The following is a 27,171-nucleotide window of genomic DNA, read 5'->3' on the forward strand; positions in this document are numbered from 1 at the left end:
CAACTGAAGAGAGAAATCAGAAGAAAATCTGAAAGGGCTTTAAAGTCTAAGAACACTAGCATGTGGGATTTATTAGTTACAGCCATCTGCCTGGAAATAGAAGTCACAAATACAAGGGCAGGTGACCTAGGACTGGGCACTCATAAGATCTGTGAGATGGGACAGGGGTGCTTCCCAGTGCTAGCAGCTACAACCAAGAAGTCACACGAGAACTTACACTCTGCTCTCTTTATCCTGTCCACGCCAGAGTTCTCCCCAAATACAGGACACTTTTATAAACAAGCAACAGTTTCTGAGCAGACAAGATAAGTCGAGCTATGCGTCTGAGGATAATACAATCGGGCCATAAGCGACACAATTATAACTATCACAAACGACAACAGCACATGGCAGAAAGAACAAGAGCCGTCAACAAGAGAGAAAATACAAGTGACTCTTCAGCTTAGGAAAAACAAACCAAACACTGGACGTCATTAAGAAAACAAACAAAAGCTTGTGAGAGTGTTGAAACTGGAAGCCAGTGAGCCAGGTGAAGAGAAGGGAGAGGTGCTAACGATGACATCCTTTCAATTCTCCAGCATCCCGCACCCCTGCAACCTGCTACCCAACGGGAGTTTGCCAGTTGCGTATGGGCCAGACCCAGATGTTGCTTATTTTGAACATAGTTTTATTAAAAATAGACAAGCAAAAATTAAAATAAAATACCATTCTCAGCTTATATCCAAGGTCTTATTGATCAGTGTGTCATAAAACAAACCTTCTTTTATACTACTAACACCTAATTTTTCTAGAAATGTTTTAATAACTGAACATGCTATTTTTAAAAGGATATTCAAAATTTAAAATTAATGGATAAAAAGGTAAAAAAGTGGAAATATCAAAAGGAAGCTTAAATTGATTTAAATCTATAGGATGGAAGAGTAAATTAGTAAAATTTTATTCATTTACTTTTGGTTTTTCAAGACAGAATTTATCTATGTAACCACACTGGCTTTCCTAGAAATTGCTCTGTAGACAAGACTGGGCTCAAACTCACAAAGATTTGCCTGCTTCTGTCTCCTGAGTGCTAGAATCTAAGGTGTGCACCACCATCACCCAGCGTAAAACACTTTTTTTAAAAAATAGGAAACTTTTTATGATACAGAGAAACACTAACAATGTACAGAAAAAAGGAACCATATATACAATTGTATGCAGTAAGGGCTGAGGTACTTGACTACCTGAGTTTGGGTCACTATGGCTATGGTGAAGCACCATGACCACATACAACTTGGGGAGGCAAGGATTTCTCTGGCTTTCACTTCCACATCAGAGTTCAACACTGAAGGAAGCCAGGATAAGAATTCAAACGGGGCAGCAACCTAGAAGCAGAAGCTGACGCAGAGGCCATGGAGGGATGCTGCTTATTGGCTTGCCTCCCCTGGCTTACTCAGCCTGCTTTCTTATAGAACCCAGACCACCATTCCAGGGATGACCCCACCCACCATGGGATGAACCCTCCCCCATCAATCACTAAGAAAATGCCCTACAGACTTGCCCTCAGCCTCATTTCATGGAAATATTTTTCTTAATGGAGGTTCCCTCCTCTAGGATGACTTTAGCTTATGTCAAGCTGACATAAACTATCCAGCACGGTGACAAAGAGAATGAAGTTAGAGGAGACTCTCAGGCTCGAGACCTGGCTTGGTGGTGAGGAGAGCTTCCTGCTCTGTTAGAGGACCTGAGTTCGGTTCCCCGCACAAGTGTCTGCAACTCCAGCTCCAGGACATCTGACACCCTCTTCTGAGAACCTCAGTGGACACTGCATTCATGTGCACATACCCACACAATGCACACATAATTAAAATTCAAAATAATTTAAGAAAAACAAAAGGGGATAGTCTTAGGAACTCGGCCATTAGCAGCAATCCCTAAACACCAGGTGATCTTGCCCCCCATGCTTTTGCTTTTCTGCATGAACACAGGTGGTCTGGAAAGGTGGGGAGGGACAGGGACACACACACACATACACACATAGCTCCTGGCAGTTCTGGTCCAACCATAATAGTAACAGTTCCAGAGTGTACCTCAGTGTTCTGTATCCCCAAAGGAGACTGAAGTGTGACCCCTGGCCAGGTTAAAGCTATCTTTACCTTGAGATGTAGAAATGTTATAAATATCCAGTAACACTATACAGAAAAAAAAATCACAGTAGCTAGAAAGCAATGTATCTGTGTGTGGTTTGCCACATGATTTTTCTCTGCAATGGCCCCCTTCACCCAAATGCTTACTAATATCCAGATGGAACCATCAAAATACCCGATAGAGGTGAATGACCCCTACACTGGTGGCTCTGACTGAATAATGAGGAGTCTGTGAAATCGTGTGACCACTTGTCTTTCCAATCCACAGATCTCCATAAATATTAAGAAAAAAAAAACAGACTGGATTTCACTCTCCTGTGTCGGTGAAACAGTCTGAGCATAGATAGCACTTCTGTGTTTCAGAGACAACAAGGTGTTGTTAGCTATTTGATCACACTGCGAAACCTGAGATGTCGTCATTTACCTGCTTCTAGCTGTGGTGTGGCTCAGTCCTAGCACACATCTTTAACCCAAGAGCTTTCTGCCTGAACACTGTAAACAGGATTAAATAAAGTCAAAAGTAGGTTTAGAGGCGGAGCAAGCAATCAGTTGACCAGAAATGAACAAAAGTTTATTAAGGAAAAAAACCAGAGAGAGTAAGAGGGTGTCAGGAGGACAGGGGTGGGGGTGGAGGGGTGGAGACGCACAGGAAGTAGAGAGAGGGCCATCCAGTTGGAGGAGTTGATGGAGTAGGAGAAACCTCTGAGACAACACAAGGAAGGTCGACCAGTTGCCTGTTCTGCCTCCCTGAGCTAGCAGGTTTTCACCCCAGCATCTGGCTCCTGAGTCTTTGTTGATAAAACAGAACAATAGAGACTCAGTTAAAAATAACAGCAAGGGGACCAGTTCTTTCACAGGAATCACACTGGATTCCTAACATGGAAAGCTAAGATGGGGTTATGAAATGGATGTGTTGGATGTTTGGCATAACTTGGCTGTGTACAGAATAACTTGCATCAAAATCAGGTAACCCGAAAGGTGCACCCAAGATCATCAACTGGCCTGAAGGGTTTTCCTTACAGTGTTTGACACCCTTGCTTGTGAGACGCAGTGAGTGCTGGTCTGTGGCTTAGGGAATGCTGGCGCAGGGCCTGTCGGGAAAGACAGTACCAGAAAATGACTTGTGGTTCACCCAGCATGGAGCCATAGAGGGAAAGATTGTGAAAACATTACTGTGGTTATGGAACTGGTTCAAACGGGGATGCAGGTGAGATCAATATTTAATTCAGAAGAAGTCAGTTTCACTTAGGGAATCACAACAAATTCTCAGTGAGCAGAGAGGGGATTTATGGGGCAGGATCTAGGAACTTCAGAGGCATGCTATTGCCCTCTGTAGTGGTGAAAGGAGACGGCTGTGGTTTGGCATAAAAAACGTGCTTTTCTTAAAGAAAAAATAATAGCAGCAGATATAGAGACACCACCCTCCACTATGTCTTTCCAGTTTATGGCCACAAACTAAGAATGAATCTGGCAATGGTAAGCGTTTTCATATAAAATCATTCATATGTTTTATGGTCACCATGAGAGGGTGGCTCTACCCAGTCCCTGTGCGGGTTCACTCAGCCCAGTCTGGTTTTCTCCTTCTGTTATGTTTGGATTTAAAGTGTCCCCAGCAGGCTCGTGTTTTGAGTGCCTGATCCTCAGCTGGTAGCACCATCTGGAAGGTGGGGCCTGGTGATGGGAGGTCAATCACTGAAAGGGGTCTGAAGGACACACCTGCCCCAGAAGACTCCAGCCTGCTTTCTCTGTGTTTTGTTTCCCTGCTGTAAATCAATTTCTGCGACACCACCGTTGCCAAGTCTTCCCCACCACACTGGACTGAAATAAAGAGCCTTCGTTCCTTTAGGTTGCAACTGTTAGTACTCAGACATCTGTACTGGCCTGCCCTTCAGGTTCTGGCAGAAAAACGTCCTCAGCTGTAGCCACTAAGAGCATCTCCTGTGCAGGTTCACTGTGTTCCCTTTTAAAAGGGCCCTACCCACCTCCCATCTCTCTCCCCCTCCCTCCCTCTTCCCCTCCTTCCTTCTTCCATCTCTTTCTCTCCCTCTTTTCCTCCCTCCCTCTCTCTCCTTCTGTCTCCCCTCCATCTGTCCCTCTCCCTCTCCGTCTCCCTCTCTCTCTCTCTGCCTCTCTCTTCGCTGCTGCAGCTCCCGTTCCCAAGGGCTGGTTTCCCCTCCTCCCTTCCCCATTCCCTTTCACCCACAGTGTTTTTAAATAAACAACAACATTGTTGGTGTTTTGATTACAATGATGAAAAAGAAACCTGCACAGTTTCCTTTCACAGAGCAACTGAAAAAGTGGACCATCAAAGTAGAAAGCTTCCTGGAGCTGGGTGTGGTCAAATGACTTTAATACGATCACTTGTGAGGCAGAGGCAGGCGGATCTCTGAGGCCAGTCTGGACTACATAGTCATTTCCAGGCCAGCCAGGGCAACATAAAACCCTGGTCTCAAAAAAGAAACAAAGAGAGAAAGAGTAAGGTTTCCAGGTAGTGAACATGAGGGGCAGTCCTTTATGAGTGACAGCAAAAGCATCAATTAGGGCCAAATGTGCCTGCTGCAATACCTGCAGACAATGATTTTTTTTAAAAAAAAATTCAATGTCCAACCAAAATAAAACCTCACCCCTCCACCTCCCAGCATTCACTGAGCACATATTATATATCAGGCAATAACGTTGGGTACCCCACAATGTACAGATACCACACCCCGCCATCATTCAGCTGCCATTAGTCAAGTACCTAACTTGGACCGTCATCAAGGATATCCTAAAATGGCCTTTCTCAACCCATGAGTGTGACCCCTTTGGGGGTCAACTGCCCCCTTCACAGGGATCACCTATGAGACATCCTTCACACCAAAAATTTATAGGATTAATAACAGTAGAAAAACTACAGTTATGAAGTAGCAAGAAAAATGATTTTATGGTTGTGGTCACACAACATGAGCAACTATTAAAGGGTCACAGTGTAAGGAAGGCTGAGAGCCGCTGTAAAAGGTTCAGACCTTCCTCTTAAAAGTCACGGTTTTGTGAGGGGAGCTACTTTTCATGGAAAGGGACGAGTCCCTAGGAATCTTTAGTAGCCAGAGGTCCTTATCAGAGGCAAAGCAAGCTATTAACTCAAACTAACAAAAGTTGGGGGCGGCGCACTGGAGAGATGGCTCAGCAGTTAAAAACACTGGCTTCTTTCAGAGGACCCAGGTTTGATACCCAGCACCCACAAGGTGGCTCAAAAATCTGTGTAACTCCAATTCTAAGGACCCTGATGCCCACTTCCAGCTTCCTTGGGTACCAGGAACATATGTGGTGCCCAGATCTACAGGCAGTCAAAATAGCCATTCTTATAAAATAATAATAAGAATTAAAAGAAATAAGAGAAATCAGAACTTTAAAACGCTATGTATTTCATGATTTATATCGTCTTTTTCAAACCATGAAGATGACTATCATTGTCATGGAAATGATATATTTGGCTCAATTCATGCTCAGTAAAGGAAGGAAGCTGTCAAACCCTGGCTTACTAAATAAATACTTCTCTGCTCCTCTAACGACTTCCAGATTAATTATGTAAATGAGTTCTACATTGTGTGGCTGCAAGTTTAGAACATCAGTAGTGTAAGCCAAGAGTACACAAGGAAGAGCCACCCTTCCAGCTAAGGAAACATTCGTCACAAAATTTTCAGTTGAGAAACCCACTCCGGTTTCCCAAGTTGATCTCGAGGCACCGAAAGATTTCCCAATAAGAACCACCAGTGCTAACTTTTAAAATAACCAAAAGTGAATAAAATCAAACAGTTCAGTGCCTCAGTGGCACTGGTTGTTCTCGAGGGCTCACCTGAGTGTGCGGTGTGGCTACCGTGGGGACCAGCCAGCGCCAGGCTGATCACTTGTACTCTCTGGTTCAATCGGTTCCAACCAGGAGGAAAACCCAGGAAGACTAAGTCCCACTGTGCCATCTCCAGAGACAGCTTCCTGCTAATCACTCTCCCTCTATCCAGATTATCTGCGCTGGGCCCAAATGAGCATAACAAGTACTGTGGACACTTTTCAGTCATGACTCTTCCTCCTTCCTGCACCATGACACTGTTCTTAAGATTTACTAGATGTCTGTTCCGTACACCCTGCTGGGCATACATGCTGCACCTTACTGCCTTTCTAACAACAGCCTGAGACACAGGGAGAACTAGACAAGGTGTCAAGAACTCGGTCAAGATTACACAGCTAATGATAAACAGGGATTCAACCCGGTAAGTGTTGGGGACTGCAGACCCTCAGATCCTGAATTTTCTGTGATCCCTTCCTTGCCAGAGTAAACAATTTGTTTTCCTATGCTTGCAGCTGCTCTGAGCACGAGACCCTCATGAGTTCCTGATGGCAGGAGAGTGGTTTCTGGTGTGCTTGCAGCTGAAAAGTTCCGAGAGCTAGGGCGTGGCCATTAGTCAAGGAGAAGCACTATATAAGATGCCCTGGAACACAATAAAGGGACATTCTTGTTTCAAGGAGGACCTGTGTCTGTGTTTCAATCTCCAGCCCCTTGCCCGACTCGCAAACCGTCCTGTGGCGGACATGCGGTACAGTACAGGAAGGTCTGACTTTTTTTTGTTTTAAGGGCTGCCAACAGAAGTCCTCTGATGTTAGCCACATACTTGAACCTGCCCTCTTCAAAGCTTTCCCACAATTCCCTCAGGGCAGGAGCAGAGCAGAGTAGGGATACCTTGCCTCTCTACCAACGAGTATGGGAGGTGCAAAGTTCGTCCAGAGAGTCTCAGGGAGAGGCTGGAAGTATTGGTTCTCAGATTCCATATTCAAACAACTCTCCATGATGTCAGGGAATCCAGCCAGTGTAGGGGACACTGGTTGACTTTCTCCATATACACGACTACCTATTTACTTCCAGTAACAAGGAAGAAGCCATTCCCAAAGTACAGAGGTGGACTTCAGGAACCTGCCTACAGAGCCACCTCGCCCCTCAGCCGGGACTTCGGCCAATGTGTGTCCAGTACAGGGGCATATATGTTGAGGACAGTTGATGTCCAGAGTTGCCTCAAACTGCAATCGTCCTTTCTGCTCAGGAGAAACCTGCTATCATGTAGACAGAGTGTAGGAAACAGGAACCACATTTCTCCTCAATTTTGATATCCCTAGTTCCGAATGACTGTTCTCATCTGACGAAGTTTGCACTGTTGGTCTCTGATGAATTCACAATCAAAACTAACATAAAAGACACAGAGGGGGAATCTCAAGGGCAAACACGACTTGGCCCCTCAAGTTTCTGCCAAATGGAACTGGCTTTTCCCCAGGGCAGGATTTACCAGACCAGCCCGGCCGTGATCCAGGGTGACATCTCACAATGGGGAAACCAAGCCACTAGCAGAACACATGGAAAATGTGGGGCACTTGGCCAGGGTTTTCAAATGACTCCTTGCGTGGCAGGCAGCACGGTCTGGCTCCTGTTGTTGGGAACTCACGCAGATGGTCCCTCTGAACAGAGCGAAAACTTACTGGTTCCTCATGGCCCAGACCTCTCCTGTTGAGCATGTTCTCCCTGTAGAACATTGTGAGTGAACGCAATGAGGCCTCACTGCCCATGCCCATCTTACCGCCATCACCTGGCTGACGTGACACTCTGGATCTGAACAACGTGTGTGTGTGTGTGTGTGTGTGTGTGTGTGTGTGTGTTTATACATATATTTGAGGAAGGCTTCAAGTAGCCCAGGCTAGCTTCTAAGTCATTGTAGTCAAGGATGACCTTGAACTTTTCTTCTTCCCTGCCTCCACTTCCTGTGATTACAGGTATCTACTAACATGCCCAGTTTAATAATTTTTATTAATAGAAATTAATAATCAGCTTCTCCCATCTCCACTAAATCAATACGGAAGAGATATTTAAGGATTAGCAGTTTGATAAGGGGCAAACACTAACCCTGCCCAGGACACCACCTCGCCCTTGCTCTCCCACGAGCAGGCTGCTGCTCAAGCCATTTCACAACTCACAAGTGTTTGCAGTTCTCATCACAAAGAGCCCCAGTGCCCCCCGAGCAGCACTACTGGCTGAAACGAGTAGCACTTGAGAAGTCAGTATCCAAAAGTGGAACACGGGAAAATATTTCTGTTCTCAAAATCTGAAAGCCAGAACAATGGCTTTCCCACAAGGGGGATGACATTTGTAGGAATGCCCTGTATGAACTCTCCGCGTGCAGCAGACCCTACTGGACAGTCGTCGGCTGGACTGGAATCTGGATCATCCTCTGGCTGCTTTGATCTGAGCTCATTGCCAAGGTTATAACACTAACAGGACCCCTTGAGAACAGAGGTCAACAGGCCACTCCCATTTGAGAAACATAGCTGGATCAATCTTTAGCAAGTTATTCAACTACCCATTTCCTTGATTTTCCTGAATGCGAACTGCAGGGGGTTATAGTCAACCTCCACTGCTAATATTTTCCAAAGGTGACCTTTACAAAATAAAATCTACCCAATCGTTAATCACCTGCGACTGAATCATTTCCAACTTTCTTTCTGGCAATCTCTCTGTGTGAGTGCTCATCAAGTAATAAATCTGGGTTATTTAAATTGGCCACGTCCACTTTGCCTTTCTGGGAGAAATGATACAGAAACTGAAACGGTCTACAGAGACGGTAAAAAGGAAAGATTGTTCACACAATGCAGATCTCTGAAGCTTGTTCCTCAGCAGGGACAGAACAAAGCAGATCTGAACTGGAGAAAACATTTGAATAATTAAATTCAATGCTGTCTATTCAACAAGTGAGTTCTTCTTGATAATGACTGAGGCTACCCAAGGGGTACACCAAGCCTAAGAAACTAGTGCTTACTGGGCACGGTGGTTAGAATGAGAATAAACCCCCACTGACTCCTATGTTTGAATGCTGGTCCCTAGCTAGTGGAGCTGTCTGGGAAGGATTAGGAGGTGTGGCTTTCATGCCAGGCTCATCTGTCTCCCTCTGCCTCTACTTGCAGATTGGGATGTACATTCTCAGTAGTCACTGCTGCCATGTCTTTGCTGCACCATCATGGACTCTAACCTTCTGAAACCGTAAGCCAAATAAACTCCCTTTTACAAGTCGCTTTGGTCATGGCGCTTTATCACAGCAATACAAAAGTAACTAAGATAGCAGGCAAGGTTCCAAAACGTAAAAAGTTATTCCTTTCTCAAAAATGTTTCCTGCCTGGAAAATACTTCCAACAATAACAGCATCAAGCCAGGACAATGGCCTCTATTTGCCATCCTAGAACACAAAGGACGGGGGCAGGAGAATTTCTGAGAGTTTCAAGACTACCTGGGCTACATAACTAAGATCCTGTCTTAGAAAAGAAAACAGACAGAAGCAAACAATGAGGACCTTTGATGTCATTTACCTATTTATTTCTGCAGCAATGCTGAGAAGTCCCGGTGAGCAACTTCAGAAAAGCAGCACCTACAGAGACAAATGGAAAAAATTGAACAAAACATTAGATATTTGTTTAAAGTACCCCGCCATGCAATTTTATATTTCATTAAAATGTGTGCTTCTTCTTCAAATACTGATCCCCACATCAATAGTCAACTTGAATTGGAGCACAGCCCCTTCATCCTGGGGACAGAAAATCACTAAGCCAAGGTCCAGCCCACAGGTGAAGAGAGGGTAGGGGGAGATGTGCAGTCCACCATACACCAATTCACATCCCTTCCTTTCTCATCATAAAGGGAGCAGCTTCAAAACACATGCACAAATACCATCACTTTAGATGCAAGATAGGCAGTCCAGAAAGAAACTAAGGAATAGGAAATTATGAGTTACCTATCCTAACCAGCTACTCTAACTTATTTTAAAGCTAAATGCACAAAGATATTAAAAAGAAAAATAACAGGAAAATGGAAAATGAACACTAAAACCATAACAAAAAATACTGGGGAGGAATTATTTAGAATCAGAAGTTAAGCATTCCTTCTGGTCATTTCAATGTCTTTTAGGTAACCTTCAGAAAATGAGGTACCCAGAAAAACATAGATCCCCAATTATCTGTGCAGCATTGCTTTGATACATTAAACATAAATGGACAAATTTTAAAATAAAATATCACAGACCTTGAAAATGTATTATACCTCTTACACTGTTACTATACTACAACCTTCTCAGGCTTGCCCACACTATGCCCACTAACAAATGAGGAACCTGTTGTTAAAGCAGAGAGCTTTCCTGACTCTCACAGATCCAGGGTTAAGGAATAATGCCCTGGAACACACCGTTTTACTCTTGATGGTTTCTTTCTACTCTGCAGAGCACAAGCATTACATCCCTAGAGAGAAACCTGGCATTCCTTAATGCAAAATCCCATAAAACCAAACGGCTAACATCAATCTTTTCTCTTTGCAAATTTACAAGTTACTTCTTCATCTCAAAATAAAAAGGTTATGTAGGGACTGTCATATTGTATAAAAGTAGATATTTAGAAATTAAGAATTTACAGCTCAAGAAATATTTAATATAAAACTAGAAGTGAAGAATAAAGGGTGATCAAACAAAACAGTCCACAACTCCCACTGCACCACTAAACAGGGAGATGGGAAGTCCACACGCCCTCTATGATCAAATTTTCAAATGGAGTTGACAATGGAATTATGTAATAATGGGCTATAAATTTATGCCTAGATTCAGCTGTAAGTTAAGATCAGCAAAGCCCATGTTATTCCAAACTGTTCCTGAGCCTGAAGAGCCAGTAGTCACTCAGAGGCCTCTTTTCAGTGGACTGGAGCAATGAGTCGATAGTTAAACGTACTGGTTGCTCTTCTAGAGAATTGGGGTTTGGTTCCCAGCACCCACACGGCAGCTCACAACTTCCTGTAACTCCAGTTCTAGGGGTTGCAGTGCTCTCTTCTGGTTTCTACAGATATGCACTGCACATACATACATGCATATAAAACACATAGATAAAATGCAAATAATCGTTTTTTAAAAGGGGGAAATTAGCTTTAGCTAAGAAAAGAAGATACATGGGCTGGAGAGATGGCTCAGAGGTTAAGAGCACTGACTGCTCTTCCAGAGGTCCTGAGTTCAATTCCCAGCAACCACATGGTGGCTCACAGCCATCTGTAATGAGATCTGATGCTCTCTTCTGGCCAGCAAGCATACAGATAGACAAAACACTGTGTAATAAATATACAAATAAATAATTAAAAAAAGAAAAGAAGCTATTGTGCAATAACCTGGATTTCACATAATAAAACAATAAGTACAAAAAAGAATTTTGCATCTATAAAGTCCTTAGTTTTTTCTTTGCTCAATGGTTCTTTGTAAGCTAATTGCTAGCAACATTCTACGCATTCCCCACGACTTTATTAGGGCAAGTCACGGTAAGTCATCATCAGTCTGTTTATCTGGTTATGCCTTCCATGAAACAAACCACTAGGGCTATTCTGAATGGGCCATTGATAAGGAGAGGCCTTCTCAACATTTTATACTCCTTAAAATCTAAATGAGACACAAAAGTACTACAAGTTTAGCACCATTAAAGGTCAAATACATTTTTGGAATTCCCTCTTTTATATATGATACCAGTCAAGCTCTGGACAAAGTTTTAAGACTACAATAGTACTAGAGAAGACTGGGTGGGACACCAGTTCCCACCCACAGCTTCCCAAACTCTCAAGGCTGGGAAAGAACATCCTAGAACAAATCCATTCAACTCAAAGCTCCAAAGACAAAAAGATAATTAAGAGTAAGTCTTCAGGGTTATAACTAAACTTTCATGATAAAGTCTCTTTTTTTAACCAGTCAAGAGGCTCAGAAATATTAGGCAAGCCAATTAATTCTCTAGGTTTCATTGATAAATAAGATGCTGATTTTATTTAAGAAGATGGTATAGGTGTGTGTGTGTGTGTGAGGGAGAGAGAGAGAGAGAGAGAGAGAGAGAGAGAGAGAGAGAGAGAGAGAAATGTATGCCCTGTGTGACTACTTAATTGGCACATTTCTAAATGTATCTCTCTTTTTAAAAATATTTTATTCTAAGTTATGTGTGCATGTGTATTTCTGTGTGTAAGTTTCTGTGCACTGAATGCTGGGCCTCTTGAGGCTAAACAAGGGCATCCGATCCCCTGCAGCTGGAGTTACAGGAGGCCATGAGCCTGCTGTGGGTGCTGGGAACTAAACTCAGTTCCTCTGCAAGAGTAATGCACGTTTTTAACTGACTAGCCATTCCTTCAGCTCCCTAAAGTCTTTAAAAATATGTTCTGAAAACAAAACAAAACTAGAAAAATACACAGGACACTAAAAACGCATTGTCGTGTAGCCTTCAAAAGCTCACAAAAGCTAATGTATGAACACTTAGGCATCAACTGCCCATCACAGTTCTGCATTCCACACGGGAGTTAACTCATTTCCTCCTCACAAAACCTCTGAGACAGGCACTAGCCCCTCTGCCTTCACGGTGAGGAATGGTGAGGCTTAGGGAACCTCCCAAAAGCCACATAACCCCCAAGCAGCAGCACTAACACTCAGATCCAAACCGATTTTCACATTTAATCCTAAAACACTCACACAGGCCAGAGGAGGAAGGTTTAGGCTCCTTTTAAAAGTGGAGGGAATAACGATTCTGAGTAGCACGATCCTATCCTCCAAGTCACACTGCTGCCCGGCAACAAGAGTGAGAACAGACTGCAGGGCACTGTACGCCGCAGCCAGGGCTGCCTCTCCAGCAGCTGACCTCTGGACATAGTCTATGAATCAAGATGCAGCTCCATGTGGCAAGAATTTGATGCCGTAGCTCATGGGGAAGACACACTGAAACCCTCTCAAGCCTACAGTCACACCAAGGCACGGGAGACACTGAAACCCTGCGTAAAAAAGTGGAAATATCTGTCTTCATTAGTAACCATTCTCTCACCTGCATTTTTATATGTTATTGGTCTGGTTGAGCATTTAAACTATTTATAGCCCAATAAACGTGGGCACTGTTTATTCCAGGAGGCATTGTAAATAACATGAAAACCACTGCGGTTATTCACATTAAGAGTTAAAAGGTTGGTATTTCCATTCATCTTCATCTGGGCTGCATGGCCCCCTGTTCCACTTCCGGGCAGCAGGAGGAGAAACAATAGCTGCCCTTTGAACCCATGCACAGCTCTCGTGAGACAGGCAGCCAGATTCACTGCCCACAGTGAACTGTGAGAGGCAGGAAGCACAACCGTAAGATCCTTTTCTCACTTACAGATTGCTGAGACTTGGCATGCCCAATCCGGACCTCTTCGTGTTACCCCGTGAAACTGAAGAGGGAAAACTGCCCGGACAGTTACAAGGATAGATTTCAGCCTAATGAGAAAGGAACTCGGGAAGAAACAGAGCTGCCCACATTGGTCCGGCGTGTCTCAGAGGTGGTTACGAGGCAGCTGTTGGTGATCACAGAAGCCACAGAGAAGGAAGGTCTGAGTAACTGTCCTTGAACGGGGAGTCTTTTCCTGAAACCGGAGCTAGTTCACTCCATCCACCAGGCCAGGGTGGGCGTTCCACAGCGGATACTCAGGGCCCCCGTGCAGTGCGGATTTTCATTTTAGCCATGCTATGCATAACGTAGTGTGGGTGAAAGCACACATCCCTTTATTGTTCCTTTCAGAGAAGGAAGGTGAGCAGTTTAAACTGAGCCACAAAATTATTATATAGAATATGGGCTTCAAAATAAGATATTCTCTTTACATAAAAAACTCTGTGTGTGTGTGTGTGTTTATGCATGTACCACAACGCATATGTACAAGTCCCATGACAATCTCAGGCATCAGTCCCCATCTTCCACCTTGATACGGGGTCTCTCGTCAGCACCTTGCCTGCACAAAGAACTCTGGATTACTGACATACGCTGCCACACCTGGCTTTCCATGGGCTCTGGGATGTGAGTCAGGTCCTCACCCTGGCATGGCATGAGCTTTGCCCACTGACCCATCTCTCCAGCCCTCAATCTAGAACTTTCTGACTCCAAGCCTAGTCAATTTTCAGTGAGACAATTCTTCAACGATCAGGATGTGATACTTATTCATGCATATTCATATGCCCTTGGAAGACACGAGGCGTGGAGGCGAATACTAAAGGCGAGTAGCTAACATCACAACATGCTAAGGGCTCCTAAACGCTAACAGGCTACCCTTTCTCCCTAACAAAGAAGGGCTCATTCTATTCCTGGCTGCAAAGTTCTCTATGATTCTGTTTACACAAGTCAACTCAAGGGATAATTACCCAGAGTCTACTTTACTGGGCTTTGTTGGTAAAACAAATGCCTGGAGAAGTTTCTCCACGTTTTAAGGGCAGTTCAGCATAACAAACACAGAGAACAGTGCCCCAGTTCTCTGTCCAAAGTATAAACTGTGGCTCAACACTCAGCCTGGTAGTTATTAAAGGAGCCGGTAGAGGAGGTGCTGAAGTTTGTTCTGTGACTATTCCACAACAACCTCACACTTGCAGCTGAGGAGGAGTGCTTTTTAAAAAAAGAAAGAAATGGGTCCGTCACTGGAGGGATGCTGAAACTTGCAGGGTTTTCAAAGAAAGAGAAGAAAGTGTCGAGTTTCAGGAACCTGTCTACCAAACACACAGATGGCAGGCTGCCAAGGGCTGGCTGTGCTCACTCATGTGAAATGCTGGGAACTTGAACCTCCACAGTGCCTGCCCTGCCACTAGGGCACAGTGCGGTATGACTCAATTTCACGACCTTGTGGACTCCAAGTCAAGCCTGGAAATCATGAACACTTCCTTTTACTCTTAGGGATTGGAGCAAACATGGCAATGTCAGCATGGAGCAGCCAGAGAGTATGCCTGCCACTGAGTATCAGCGTGGAGCGGCTAGAGAGTATGCCTGCCACTGAGTATCAGCGTGGAGCGGCTAGAGAGTATGCTCCAGGACAGCCTACCCACGTGCCAGCAACAAGTGAGACTCAATCAGACTGAGGCTTAGCAGATCACATTTGGGCAACGACCACAGTTATTTATACACAGGTGGGATCGTATTCGCACACATGGCCGTGACTCTTTTCCTAACACTTAGCTATAAATTCATGGGAATAAAACAAGTCTGACTTATTTCTCTCTGTTTCTTGAACACAGTACAGCACATAGGACAGAACAGAAAGTTCACAGATTGTTAAGTTTGTGACTAGGAAAAAATGAATTAAAATATGACCACACCTACAGTAAGCATGCCAACAGACTATCTCCAAAAGAGCCGGCATGGGGAGGAAGAAATGCTGGGTTAACAAGAGTGGAGAAAATGAGGCAGAGATGGCTATAAATCATGGAATAAAGAGAAAGTAGTGGAGGCAGGCATGAACCAGCAGGCAGCAAAGGGCTGTAGGTAAGGATTATGTTACATAACGCAAGGGGAAACTTAAAACAAATGTGTTTCCAAAATGCTAGTGTCCATGCGGACCAGCCCCCATAAACTTCTATCCTACAACAGTTTTTCAGTTTGTGTCTGGGCAGAGAGCGGCAGGAGCCAGGGTGCATGGCAATCCTGAAAGTCGGCCTCCTGAGGCAATGACTTAAGAGCCTTGCCTCTTTCGTATCCTTGACTATAAATATATAATCATTTTGTAATGTAAACTGTTATATTATCCGGCACCACCGGTGTGTACACCTCCCAAACACACCAATTACTTCTTCAGAACAGGTGATTTCAACTGGGCAGACACAGGCTGCTGCAGGCACACCTGGGGAAAGTGCCACAGTGGACAGGTGGCCACAGTGAGTAACGTGGACTCTAAGTGCTGACAGGGTCTCCTGTTTAACATTTTCCAGCAGTCTGCATTCCAAACCTAGGCATAAACGTTAAGTAATAACAGACCAAGTGTTTCCAAACCCAGATGCCAAGGTTAAGAGTGGGAATAAAGAATATTTACTCGTTAAAGAAATTTCCAAGCACAGGACTTATGGACACATACACAGGCCAAGGCTTATATCCCACGAGTAGAGACGGTACCTCCAGGATGGCCACCATGTATAAATCCCTTGGGGTCCAGAAATCAACTATTTAATCTATGGACTGGTTTCCAGAGACCATGCTGCCTGCATGGTTCCTCCTGTAAATCTGAGATCTTTCCCCAAGGGAAGCTCATTCAAGGGCATAACCACTGAGATACACCATCACCACCACCAAGACACACCACCACCGAGACACACCAGCTCCCATTTGAGAAATGCCTTACCCTTTGACTGCCTTCTGAAAACAAAGGAAAGAAACCAAAGAGGGATGGAGAGACGCTGGGCAGGCCTGAGGACCGAACTTTGTTCTCCAGGGACCACATAAAAAGGCCAGGAGTTGGTGCCATGTGCCTGTAACCCCAGTGCTGGGGAGACAGAGGCAGGAGAACTAAAATTCTAGGGCTTGCTGGCCAGTCAGTTTTATCTACCTAGTGAGCTCCAGGCTCAGTGAAACTCTATCTCAAAAAAAAAAGATAGTGATTAACAAAGACAATGGACATCCACCCACCCATACACAAACAAGAAAAGAAAGGGGAAGGAGGAAAAGAAGCCAACATCAAGAACCCTAGGTGGGAGTGGGGTTACTGCATCTGCGCAAGCCTGGACGTGATGATGAAAAGGATGCGTGTGTTGGTCACCAACCTTTGCCTACTTAAATTCCTCGTTATTGCCCACATGCACAGACACTCATCTGCGTATTCACCTTCCGTCAAAAAGCATCAACTGGGGACATACTCCTTGCCAGGCACAAAGACATCACGACATTTCATCTACACATTGAAATGGTTTGCACCCTGCCCCCCTTTCTCACACATGCTTGGTCCTCTGTACTCTGGGACCTTCTGCACTCCCTCTCCCTCTAGGGCTTCAAGGGCACTGAGATGTGGCAGCTGTTATTGCAGGGCAATGTATGGAGGCCAATGCTGTCTCCTCCAGGGGTAATTTATGCTAATTGGCCTACGCAATCAACAGCTTCAAGCTTTTCCAAAAAGTTGACTTCGATAAGCCCGGGAGGATGTGAAGCCACACAGTGGAGGACTGACAGGGCCTGCACGCCATAGAGCAGCTTGGGCACCACACTCTGGAGGAGTAAATCCCTCTGCACACCACTGGCTCGCGAGCACTATGACTAAGTTTTTACCAGGTTCAGAAGCACAAAGCTCAGAAAATGCATACACAGGGGCTTGGGGTATGGCTCAAAGGCATAGGGCTCGCCTAGCATACACAAAGCCCTAGGTTTGACTTCCCCAACACCACATAAGCAAGACCTGGCAACACACAACTGTAATCCCAGCACTGGGAAGATAAGTGATGGAGGAAGGTCACTGGTTAAATAATAAAGAAACTGCTTGGCTCTCATAGGTTAGAACATAGGTGGGTGGAGTAAACAGAACAGAATGCTGGGAGGAAGAGGAAGTGAGCTTAGATGCAGGGCAGCTCCTCTCAGAGCCAGATGCGATGCCGCTCTTCTCTGGGGCAGACGCAATGAAGCTCCGACCCAGGATGGACGTAGGCTAGGATCTTCCTGGTAAGCACACCTCATGGTGCTACACACCTTAATAGAAATAGGCCAGGAAGTGTTTGAAAGAATACAGTTTGTGTGTTGTTATTTTGGGGCATAAGCTAGCCAGGCGACCAGGAGCTGGGGTGGCAGGAACACAGCCCGCAGCTCCTGCTACAGATAAGAGACAGGAACATCAGAAGTTCAAGGTCATCCTTGCCTACACACAGTGAATGGAACACACCCCCACTGCCTCATCCCCCACCCCACAAATAAAGTACAAAAGTCCTGCATCAGAACAAAACAAAGGGCCTTTGAATCTTTATACAGTATTATGAAGCCTATGACAGTGTTTTTATCAATAACATTCACTATTACTTTATTAATAAAAATAAATCCTAAAACCCATTCTAGCCATGAAGCCCTTATGGTAACTTCCACTTTATGCAACTGATACACCCTAAGAAAACAAGACAAATCTGTCCCCCCTTTTAAAAGACACAACAAAATGAGGATTTACTCAGAAAGTCTTCTGGAACAACTTCACCAGCCTTACCAGGAATATCATGCCAAAGCAATAGCACATAACAGAACTGCAGTGAACCATTGTATTTACAGTCTCTGGTAGAAATGTAGGATGCTGTGTCAAATTAGAGAAAGTGAGGGCAAGCAGACTAAAAGTTGCACCCAAGGGGCACATGGATGTTACTAGAGCTTCCTGGAGAGTCCCTTGGTACACTGACTTCATCCCCAATTACTGTGTGACAAACCTTTCACTGGAAGATGCAATACACGCATCTACTCACCCCAGACAGCGAACTCATGACAGACCAAAGTACAGATGCCACCGCAGTCCAACTTGGTGAACCAGTGCATTTTACTGGTGTTATTTATAGAAGCAGAAACGACACAAAGACAGCTGTATGCCAGAGTCCACCCCAGCATGGCTGCCAGCTCATAGAGCTAAGAACCTGGAGCACACTGCACAGTCTGCAGGCGGCTCAGCAGGCTGGAGAGTGTCCTCTCCAGGTGCCTCAGTTGGTCTAACCCTTTTCTAGGCAGCTCAGGAGGTTTCTGCTTCTTCCAGGAAGTGGGTCTGGTCTCAGAGTTCTCTTTGTAGCTTTTTTTCCTCTTAGACACTCAGCTCTTAGTCTGAGAAAGATGCTCAGCTCTTATTGTTTACACTGGCAGGGAGGGGCTTGGTGAGTCTGGTCAGTTTCAGGGACTTCCTGAAGCTATTTTGAGTTGTTTATTTTCATTGTTAAAGAGGTTCCTGCAGGATAGAATGTTTCAGTCTCTGAGGAAACTGTTACACAACAGCAATGTTCACCCACATTGCAACACCCACCTCGGCCTTAAACGCTTATCCCTTGGCTTAACAGAGCCACAGCAAGTCCTTCCCACCCCTTCTTCAAGATTTCCACATCTTTGTCTTAGGTCAGGAGCATAGGCTAAAAGTCAACCTTTCCCCTCAAATGCTCAGGCCTCCTGGCCAAGTCCCTTGCTGACAGTGTAACATAGTGCTGTTCTTTTCTAGAATGTGTGTCATGGCGGAGGCTTTGGAAGCACTCTCAGGACACGGACCCTGGGGAAACTGTTTTCTATGATCAGAAAAGGGCACAGGGAGATGTAGAGAGGTTCCCAAGGAGGAAGCACAGGAAAGAGGAAACTGGGAAAATCCTTGGACTTTGTCTGTGTTTTCTTTCCCAAGGATGGAGTTTGCAGTCAGGCAGAGAACCTGTCCTCCTGCAGCATGCCTGTGCCCATTCACTGGTCTTGAACTCTCTGGATGCTCCCCCAGTAGAAGCTACGGGGGTTGCATTGCCTTCCTGTTCTCTATGCGTTAACAACACATCTAGAACCGTGTTATCCTAACGTCAGGTCTGAGGGTCCAGGCCATTTCCTCCACGACTGTTTTCCTTCTACATCTGTCCCAACTCCAGATGAGGAATTCTGCTTGAGACTCTCATTAGTGCTCGGCCCCTCCAAATCCCTGTGCACTTCCTCTTCCATGTGCCCTGCGCAGGCCTCCTCAGAGCTCATGCAGCCCGGTGCCATACCGCCCTACACAGCCTGTGCACTAACAGAGAGATTGTACATACTCTGGACACAGCACCATCACTCTATTTGCCCGACTCCCTCTGCCCAGTCCATCCATCCATCTCTAGGCCAGCATTAATGAGTTGTACTAACAAACACCACAAAATTCACCCCAAATCAGTTTTGGATGAGGCAAGACCAGCAAAGGTTGGGGAAGACCCTTCCAAAATCACATATATGAAGCAGAATCCCACAAATCCAGATTCAGATGCATTTCCCCTCTTCTCATTCTGATGTCACCTCCTTTTCCAACCCCCTCCTCTAGTTGAAGAAGCATAGGCCCCCGGGTCTCTGACATCTGCTCTCTTGGCTGCTTTGTCCTCCCTGGAGGCTGCCACCACTGCCTGACAGCCATTACACAGCAGGATGAGCTGGAGCTAAGCAGCCATCTAGATAGGTGGATTCTCATATAGATAATATACAAGTTAGCTGCTCATCCATCTCCTGGACTAGCCAACACTAGGTCCACTGAGACCTTAGTTAGCTTTTAAGTGTGTTTGGCTGGTAATTCATAGACTCCAACACATCTGGATAGCACACGAGAAGGACCAAGTTCTCAGTAAGTATTAACTAATAAGCATGGAGGTAGGTTGATGACATGGGAAATTTAGAAAGTACGGCGAGGGTGAGGGGCAGTAGAAGCCTGTTGTTGTTAAGGGACCCTTATAGGGCAGCCAATCTGAACCTGAAACTTAGCAAATGGTCTGTAACAGGCAGTTTTGTTTGAAAATGTATCAGCACATAAGAGGGGACTTAAACCGTGGGGTCGGGGGCTAAGGGTGAGGCAAGAAAGGGAAGAGTTGCCTACTATGTAGATAGAAATAATAACAGCATCAACCTCACAAGATGTGTTCGCTGACAGAGTAGACACCTCTTCGAGCCTTGGCCACAGAACTCTACACATCCAGTATTCACTAATTGTTTATAGGACACATGAACAAATAACTCTACATATACAGCATTTACCCACTGTTTACAGGAAGTTTGAACAGCTCTCAGTAGTGAAGTGGAACACTTTCCATGCCACACAACGACCATCTGGGGACATATCATTTACCCAAGGCTGTGTTCTTCTTTTGTAGAGCTCTGAGTGACTCTAGTTGGTTCAAACCTTAAGAAAGACCTCAAGGTTACTGACAGTGTAAAATTATCCAGTATTACTTTTTATTACTGAGTGGGGAAAAGAAAATAGACAAAACTCAGTTTCCCCAAATGAGCTTTTATAAAAAGAACATGCTCATTCCTACAAGGTCCACAAACGTGAATGTCTATCATGTGAATGTCTATCAGTGACAGGGACAGAAACTACCAGTCACGACTACAAATCAAGTCTAGGAGAAAACCTTGCTGGCACAGACTAAAAAGGACGGACAGATGTGGTGCCAGAACTTAAAACTCAGAGGCTGAGCTTAACGTACGGGTCCCAAATCCCCCAACAGACAAGGCACTAGCTGGCCGAGGGGGTGAGGTTTTAAGTTTGCCAAGGACTATATAGCTCAACAGTAATAATGCCCACCCAACCACCTTTGCCCAGTGACAACACAGCAGAAATCCCATCACAGCAATCAGGCTGGTCAACGCCAACACCAATGGCCCTCCACCCCCACAGGTGCCTACAGAGAGGCTTCTCCAGTGGACTGAATACAGAGAGGAGGCAGAGCTGCTCCCAGGAGGGACGGCCAGGATGGTTTTCTTTTATCTTCTCCATTCCCAGGGTTAGACAGAATTCCACTTGTAATTCTGAAGAAAATATCCTTAGCTAAATACTTCAGAAAGCACTGCCCTTGAACTAATTAATGTAATGGAATCCTAATTTTTGTGGTCAGTTTTCCAATTGGCTGGGGACTGTCTAGGAGATGGTTCTGGTTGGGGGGGGGGGGCTGGGACAGAGGCTCAGAGAATGAATGGCAAGCTTTAGAATTCTGTAATGTTCGCATTTTGTAGACAGGACACCAATACTTATCTCATTTACCACGTTCCTGAGAGTTCACTTCAGACTACTTGTCCTTCCTAATTTCATAGAAAACAAAAGAATATAATTATGTAGGAGAACATAAATAACCAAATCTAGGTGATTCCTGGGGAAAGGATGGAACGCTGCTGAGACCCCATACAGTATAGACCCCATACTATGGCTTCTGCTCAGACACAGGGAACTGCCCAGGCTTAGCCCTCATGTGGAATCATTCTCTATGGGAATTTTGAGCATTGCAATCAAACTTTTCACATTCTCGCCCCAGCAAATGATTTTCATAAAATTCCTATATGCTGGGGCTGGAGAGATGGCTCAGGAGTTAAATGCAATGGTTGCCTTTCCAGACGACTGGGTTAAATCCCACCACACACATGGCAGCTCACAACAGTTTGTAACTTCAGTTCCAGGGGCTTGGACATCCTCTCCTCGCCTCCACAGGCACCAGGGACATATGGAGAGCATATATGCAGGCAAAACACCCATGCACATACAATAAATTAATAATAATAGGAAGAAAATTTTTAAATATTTAATCAGAATTAAAATTTTTAAATCTTTAAATACTGTGTGTTAGCAAATAAAAAAAGCAAATGTTGCACATTTTATTTATAAAATGACATTTAACAAACTGAGAAACTAGAACAAGACACAATGAAGTAAAAGCAGAATCGGTTTTCTCTTCCTGTCAGCCCTCTCTGATTCTCCACACACCTCAGTACCTCGGTCCTTCCCATGTAACTCAAAGCTTCCATCACAGCAAGAACAATACTCAGAGAGATGCTGGTGCAGACAACATTCCCTCAGAGAGCAAACTCCGCTCCAGAGAACCAAGGTGACCAAAAACATCCTGGTGGGCCACGCTTGATGGTTTACATATGCTAGCCCAATACTAGAACAACTGGGGGCAGAAACGTCATAAATTCAAATCCAACCTGCGCTCCACAGTGAGGCTCTAGCCCAACAGCTACCATAAAGGCTTGGTGGCTGTGCCAGCTGAGACAGTAACTGCGTCCCTCCTCATTCTGTGTTCAGGGCATCATATTACAAACTCAGGGCCTCTTGGACTCTTCTGTGCCTTGGGAATGCAGGGGCAGGAGGGACCTGAGAGCAAACCAAACAATGGTGCCACAGTACTTGTTTCCTACGTTAGGGTCACACATGCAATTAAGGCCCTGCCGTAAGTAAACAAACACCATGAGAAGTACCACGTGACAGAGCTAACTTCAAACACAAGGGAAGTTTGAAGGAGACTGAGCTCAACTGGCAGCCTCATTTTAATGCCTGTGCTCTTCAGAGAGCTGAAACAAAGACAGAAACCGGCGCTGAAACCGAATGTTGTCGCCCACGAGTTCTGGCCTTTATTTTTACCTGCCCCAGGAAAAAGAAAAAGACAGAGAAAGTGGAGCCCGGGGACACAGTCCCAGACACTCTAGAGGCTGAACAGATCTAAGACTAGGTATTGAATACCAGCCTCAGTAACAGAGAGAGAAATAAACACAGGATGAACAAAGCAGAGAAGATGAAGGCAGGTCCCTGAGAAAGTCCTCCACACTGCGTCAGCTGGGTTATTCTCAGAGAATCATGGTGGACAGTTAACCTCCTAATTCAAGTTCCTGGTCCTTTCTTAGTGGACTGGTTCACACCTGCAGTCCCACCTCTCAGGAGCCTGAGGCAGGGATCGGGAAGTCCCAGGCCAGCTTAAGTATAAAGAGAGGTCTAGTCTCAAAAATAATAAGCAAGGGACAGGAGAGCTGGCTCAGTGGTTCGAAGCATTTGTTGCTCTTGCAGAGGACCTGGGTTTCATTCCTAGCACCCGCATGGCCGCTCATACCATCCATAGCTCCAGTTCCAGGGGATCCAACCCTCTCTTTTTAATCTCTATGGGCACCAGGCATTCATATGGTGACACACACATTCTGGCAAAACACTTGTGCACATGAAATAAAATAAAATTTAAAAGACTTAAAATAAAGAAATAAGTGAAATTCCAAAATCTTTACCCCCCCAAACATGGAGAAACTTAAGAGTTCTCAAAATTACCCATAAACACAAAACATAAAAACCGAGACTTCCACCATTTGACTCTCTCTCTCTGCTAAGTGTCTTCCATGGCTTTCAGTTTCCACTGCAAAGAAAACCTCCACGGTTTTAGTGGTGAGTGCTCCTGAGCCCTGGGAGTTTGTCTTGTAAGGTTGGTGGGAGGGAGGCAGAGGGGCTGGCCACTTTGTGGGAGGAGGCAGAGCTGGATGCAGTTTGCAGCAGGAGACAGGGATGGCCCCAGGGACAGTGGGAATTCAGCCAGTTGCCAAGAACTCTGCTCACTGTGGTTTGGCATTCTTCAATAACCTTTCTCTTGACTTCTCAATTTTTATCATTTGTGCTCATACTGGAGCCAGATGAGTGTAAAGGCCTGGTCCAAATAATCCGCTCAACTCTTTAAAGTGAAGAGCTCCCTGTGGCATGGGTCTAAACATCCGCGTGGTGTGTGACATTCCCTCCTCATGGGGAATGCCCCTACGTTGAAGCACGGCTGCCGGGTGCCTTCCTCACACTCCACCCCGTCAGCTCTGTCTCAGTGTCCTCCTCAGGCCATCTTCTAAAGGGACCACATGCTGTCTTCCAAAATGACAACTCCATTTACTGCCTCCCTCCCGCTCACCCCTCAGCTTTCAAGAGCAGTACTACGTCAGAAGGCAGGAGAGAGGGCACAGTCATTTCCAGATGTGCAGAACTCAAGCATTTAAGGCCAACGGGTTCTGTAACAAAGGGCTGACTCTTCTTCCGCCCTGGTGACATGTGAATATTAACCTGAGTGGTTCACGAATTTGGAACGCTGCAAAAGGCCATTCTGGTCGCCCTCCAAGCAGACTTACTCAAGTGACCTAATTTTTACGCTCTCCTTTGAAGATCTCCAGGACAGAAATTCCACAATTGCCACAAGCCGCTTAACCCCGTGGTTTCATTTCTTGCCACGTCAGTGGGGACTGTCTCAACTTCTTTTTAAAGTTAAGTGAGAAACAGATTTCCGGATGGAGTGGAGTGCAGTGGCATCAGAAGCGACGCCCCTGAATGACTCCTGGAAGATGCTTCCCAGAGAAATTGAGCATCATCTTAACCCTGGCTCCCTTGGTAGAGGAAAGAGAGCATTTCCTGAAGATGGGGATGGGAAAACACACACATGAGCAGCCAGAAGGTAGCCTACGCTTCATGGCAGGGTCACAGAAGGTGTCTGGCTTCCTAAGAACACGCATGCTGCTGTCTCCAGGGCAGGTCTATGGTGTCTGCATTTAAAACCCACGCTTGGTGAACACAACAACAGCTACTAGAGGGAAAGTGGCCAGTGGACAATAAAGACATACATTTTGGTCACTAGGGAAGATCTTCTCTGGGTCTTCCATATTTCTCAGATAAAGAAAGAAACTTTGGGTTTATTAACCCTTCCTGCCTTGTTTAGCAGTTCCCTAAGTGGCACTTTATCTCATTTTCTGACTTTTTTTTAAAAAAAGAATAACTTCCCGCCGTGCTCCACTCCCATAACCAGTCTTCCGGAGACCCTGCCCCCGGCTTTCTGGAATTTTTCAATGAAACTCGAAGGCGATGTTTACCTGACCCCCAAATGCTACCCTAATGAAATCTCTGTTTTTAATTCTTTGAACTCTTCTCCTCCTCCTTCCTTGTCATGCCCTCTGGGAAGGAAAGACGAGCACAAGGGTTGGCTGGCCCTCAGCTGGCAAACACCCGTATAGCTGAGTTTGAATAGTTTCTCAGAACTTGGATAGACTCACAAAGATATTAATTATTGTCCCTTCTCTGCCATGGCTGTTGCATTTCACCTACAGAAAGAATCAGTTTAAAGATGGGACATGCCAGCATATTTATTTTATTTTATTTCTGCCAGACAACACTGAGATGTCAATCACAGGAAGAATAAATGGATCTTCTGTGCTCTCTCTCTCTCTCTCTCTCTCTCTCTCTCTCTCTAAGATAGATCAGAAAGTGGATAAAGTACTTGCTCTGCAAGCATGACAAACAGAGTTCGGATCCTGGCTCCCACATAAAGCTGGAACACAGTCCAGCATGTGTCAGTAATCCCAATGCTCCCGCAGTAAACTGGGGGCAAAGACAGGAGCATCCTTAGAAGTTTGTGGGCTAGAGAGCGTCACAAGGGGTACCTCAGATGAGGCAGAAGGCAGGACAAGCTCCAAAGATGTCTCTGTCCTTCACATGGGTGGACAAACTCACACAGAGAAGAACAAACATGGAGTGGGGGGAAGCAAGGAGGAGTAAGGATGGTTTTTCTGCCAACACAAGTCTGAGTGCGGCTGGTTTAGGCTTTCCCTCCAGGGGCGCTTTGAAGAAATTCAGTTGATAATTTCCTTTCCTTGCCAGAAGGAATATTCTGTTGTGGAGAGTTTTGTTTTGCTTTTCAGTTTCATTTAAAATGGTTGGATTTCCCCGTGTTTACAAAGGTTTAGAAAGAGCAAGGAGAAAGACGGATGTGTCGTCTTCCACACCATTCCTCTCCATCAGCATGTCTGGGTGCCCCGCAGCTGCCTTGCTCCGAATTACCTGTCCTGTCACAGGTGACCTACCAACGTGGGTGAGCACAGCTGGGGCTCATTCCCCAGCCCCTGCTCCTAGAAGCTAAGTGGGAGGAGACACCTATTCATTGAGAAGACCCTTCAGGGAAAGCATACTCAGTGTAACAGGAAGTTTAATTCAAATGGCATACAAAAGGGTTGTCTGATTCTTCCACCATCTGGAATCTGATTCTGCAAAAAGAGAAAGATGAAAACTGTCTTCAACCAATGCTTACGACTAACATCTCACGGCCTATAACATGAGGCAAGTTTGGTAGTTTTGCTCCTTGTTATAGCATTGATAGCTCTTACCCTGCACCATAGGTTAAATCAGTACAGCCTCAGGCCGTGGCTGCACCAGTTAGGAACACATCGGAAAGATGCTTGTCCTGCAGTGCCCACCGCCAGACGCTTAGCAGCTGCTGACAATGGGCCTAACCGGCTGATCGGAACTCAGAAAAGCTGGGCCTTGAAATTTTATTTACCAAGAAAACTTTTCACTTCTATCCCAGTTCAGTGTCTCAAATCAAAGACTGTAGCGGGATCTTTAGGAGAAGGAAAAGCGAATTACTGAAGTTTCCTCATCTGTGTGAATCGGGAGTTAACTGCTGGAAGACAGCTACGGTGGAGGAAGACAGGGGCAGCAGTCACATGAAGCAAATACCATGGTAGGTAAAGAAGCCAAGGAGCCCCAGCTCAGTTCAGACTAGATTCTTCCTTAGCCCTGGGCTATGTTTTATAAGCAGGAGCCCGAGGACTAAAATAAAGGAACTATTTTGTTCCCATTCAAAGTCTTATTGGCTAAGAAGAAATGGCTTTTAAGATGTTATTGTTGTTGCTGTTGTTAACTGTGTGTGTGCATGTGTGTGTGTTGCGTGTGTGTGTTCATGCCCACATGATGAAAAAAAAGTGCATACGCCACAAATCACGCATGGAG

At 45.3% G+C, this 27,171-nt stretch overlaps 1 protein-coding gene across 2 annotated transcripts in view; it reads right to left on the bottom strand.

Annotated features, from left to right (window-relative positions):
* Lhfpl2 (LHFPL tetraspan subfamily member 2) overlaps positions 1 to 27,171 on the bottom strand; it is a 160,526-nt gene that overhangs the window by 82,374 nt on the left and 50,981 nt on the right. For both annotated transcript variants that reach the window (XM_057790115.1, XM_057790116.1), the window contains exon 2: positions 9,501 to 9,559. The gene's annotated coding sequence lies outside the window, so the exon portion shown is untranslated. The remainder of the gene's footprint in view (positions 1 to 9,500; positions 9,560 to 27,171) is intronic.

The sequence above is a fragment of the Chionomys nivalis genome, chromosome 15 (assembly GCF_950005125.1).
Source record: "Chionomys nivalis chromosome 15, mChiNiv1.1, whole genome shotgun sequence".
In the NCBI taxonomy this organism is placed as follows: domain Eukaryota; kingdom Metazoa; phylum Chordata; class Mammalia; order Rodentia; family Cricetidae; genus Chionomys; species Chionomys nivalis.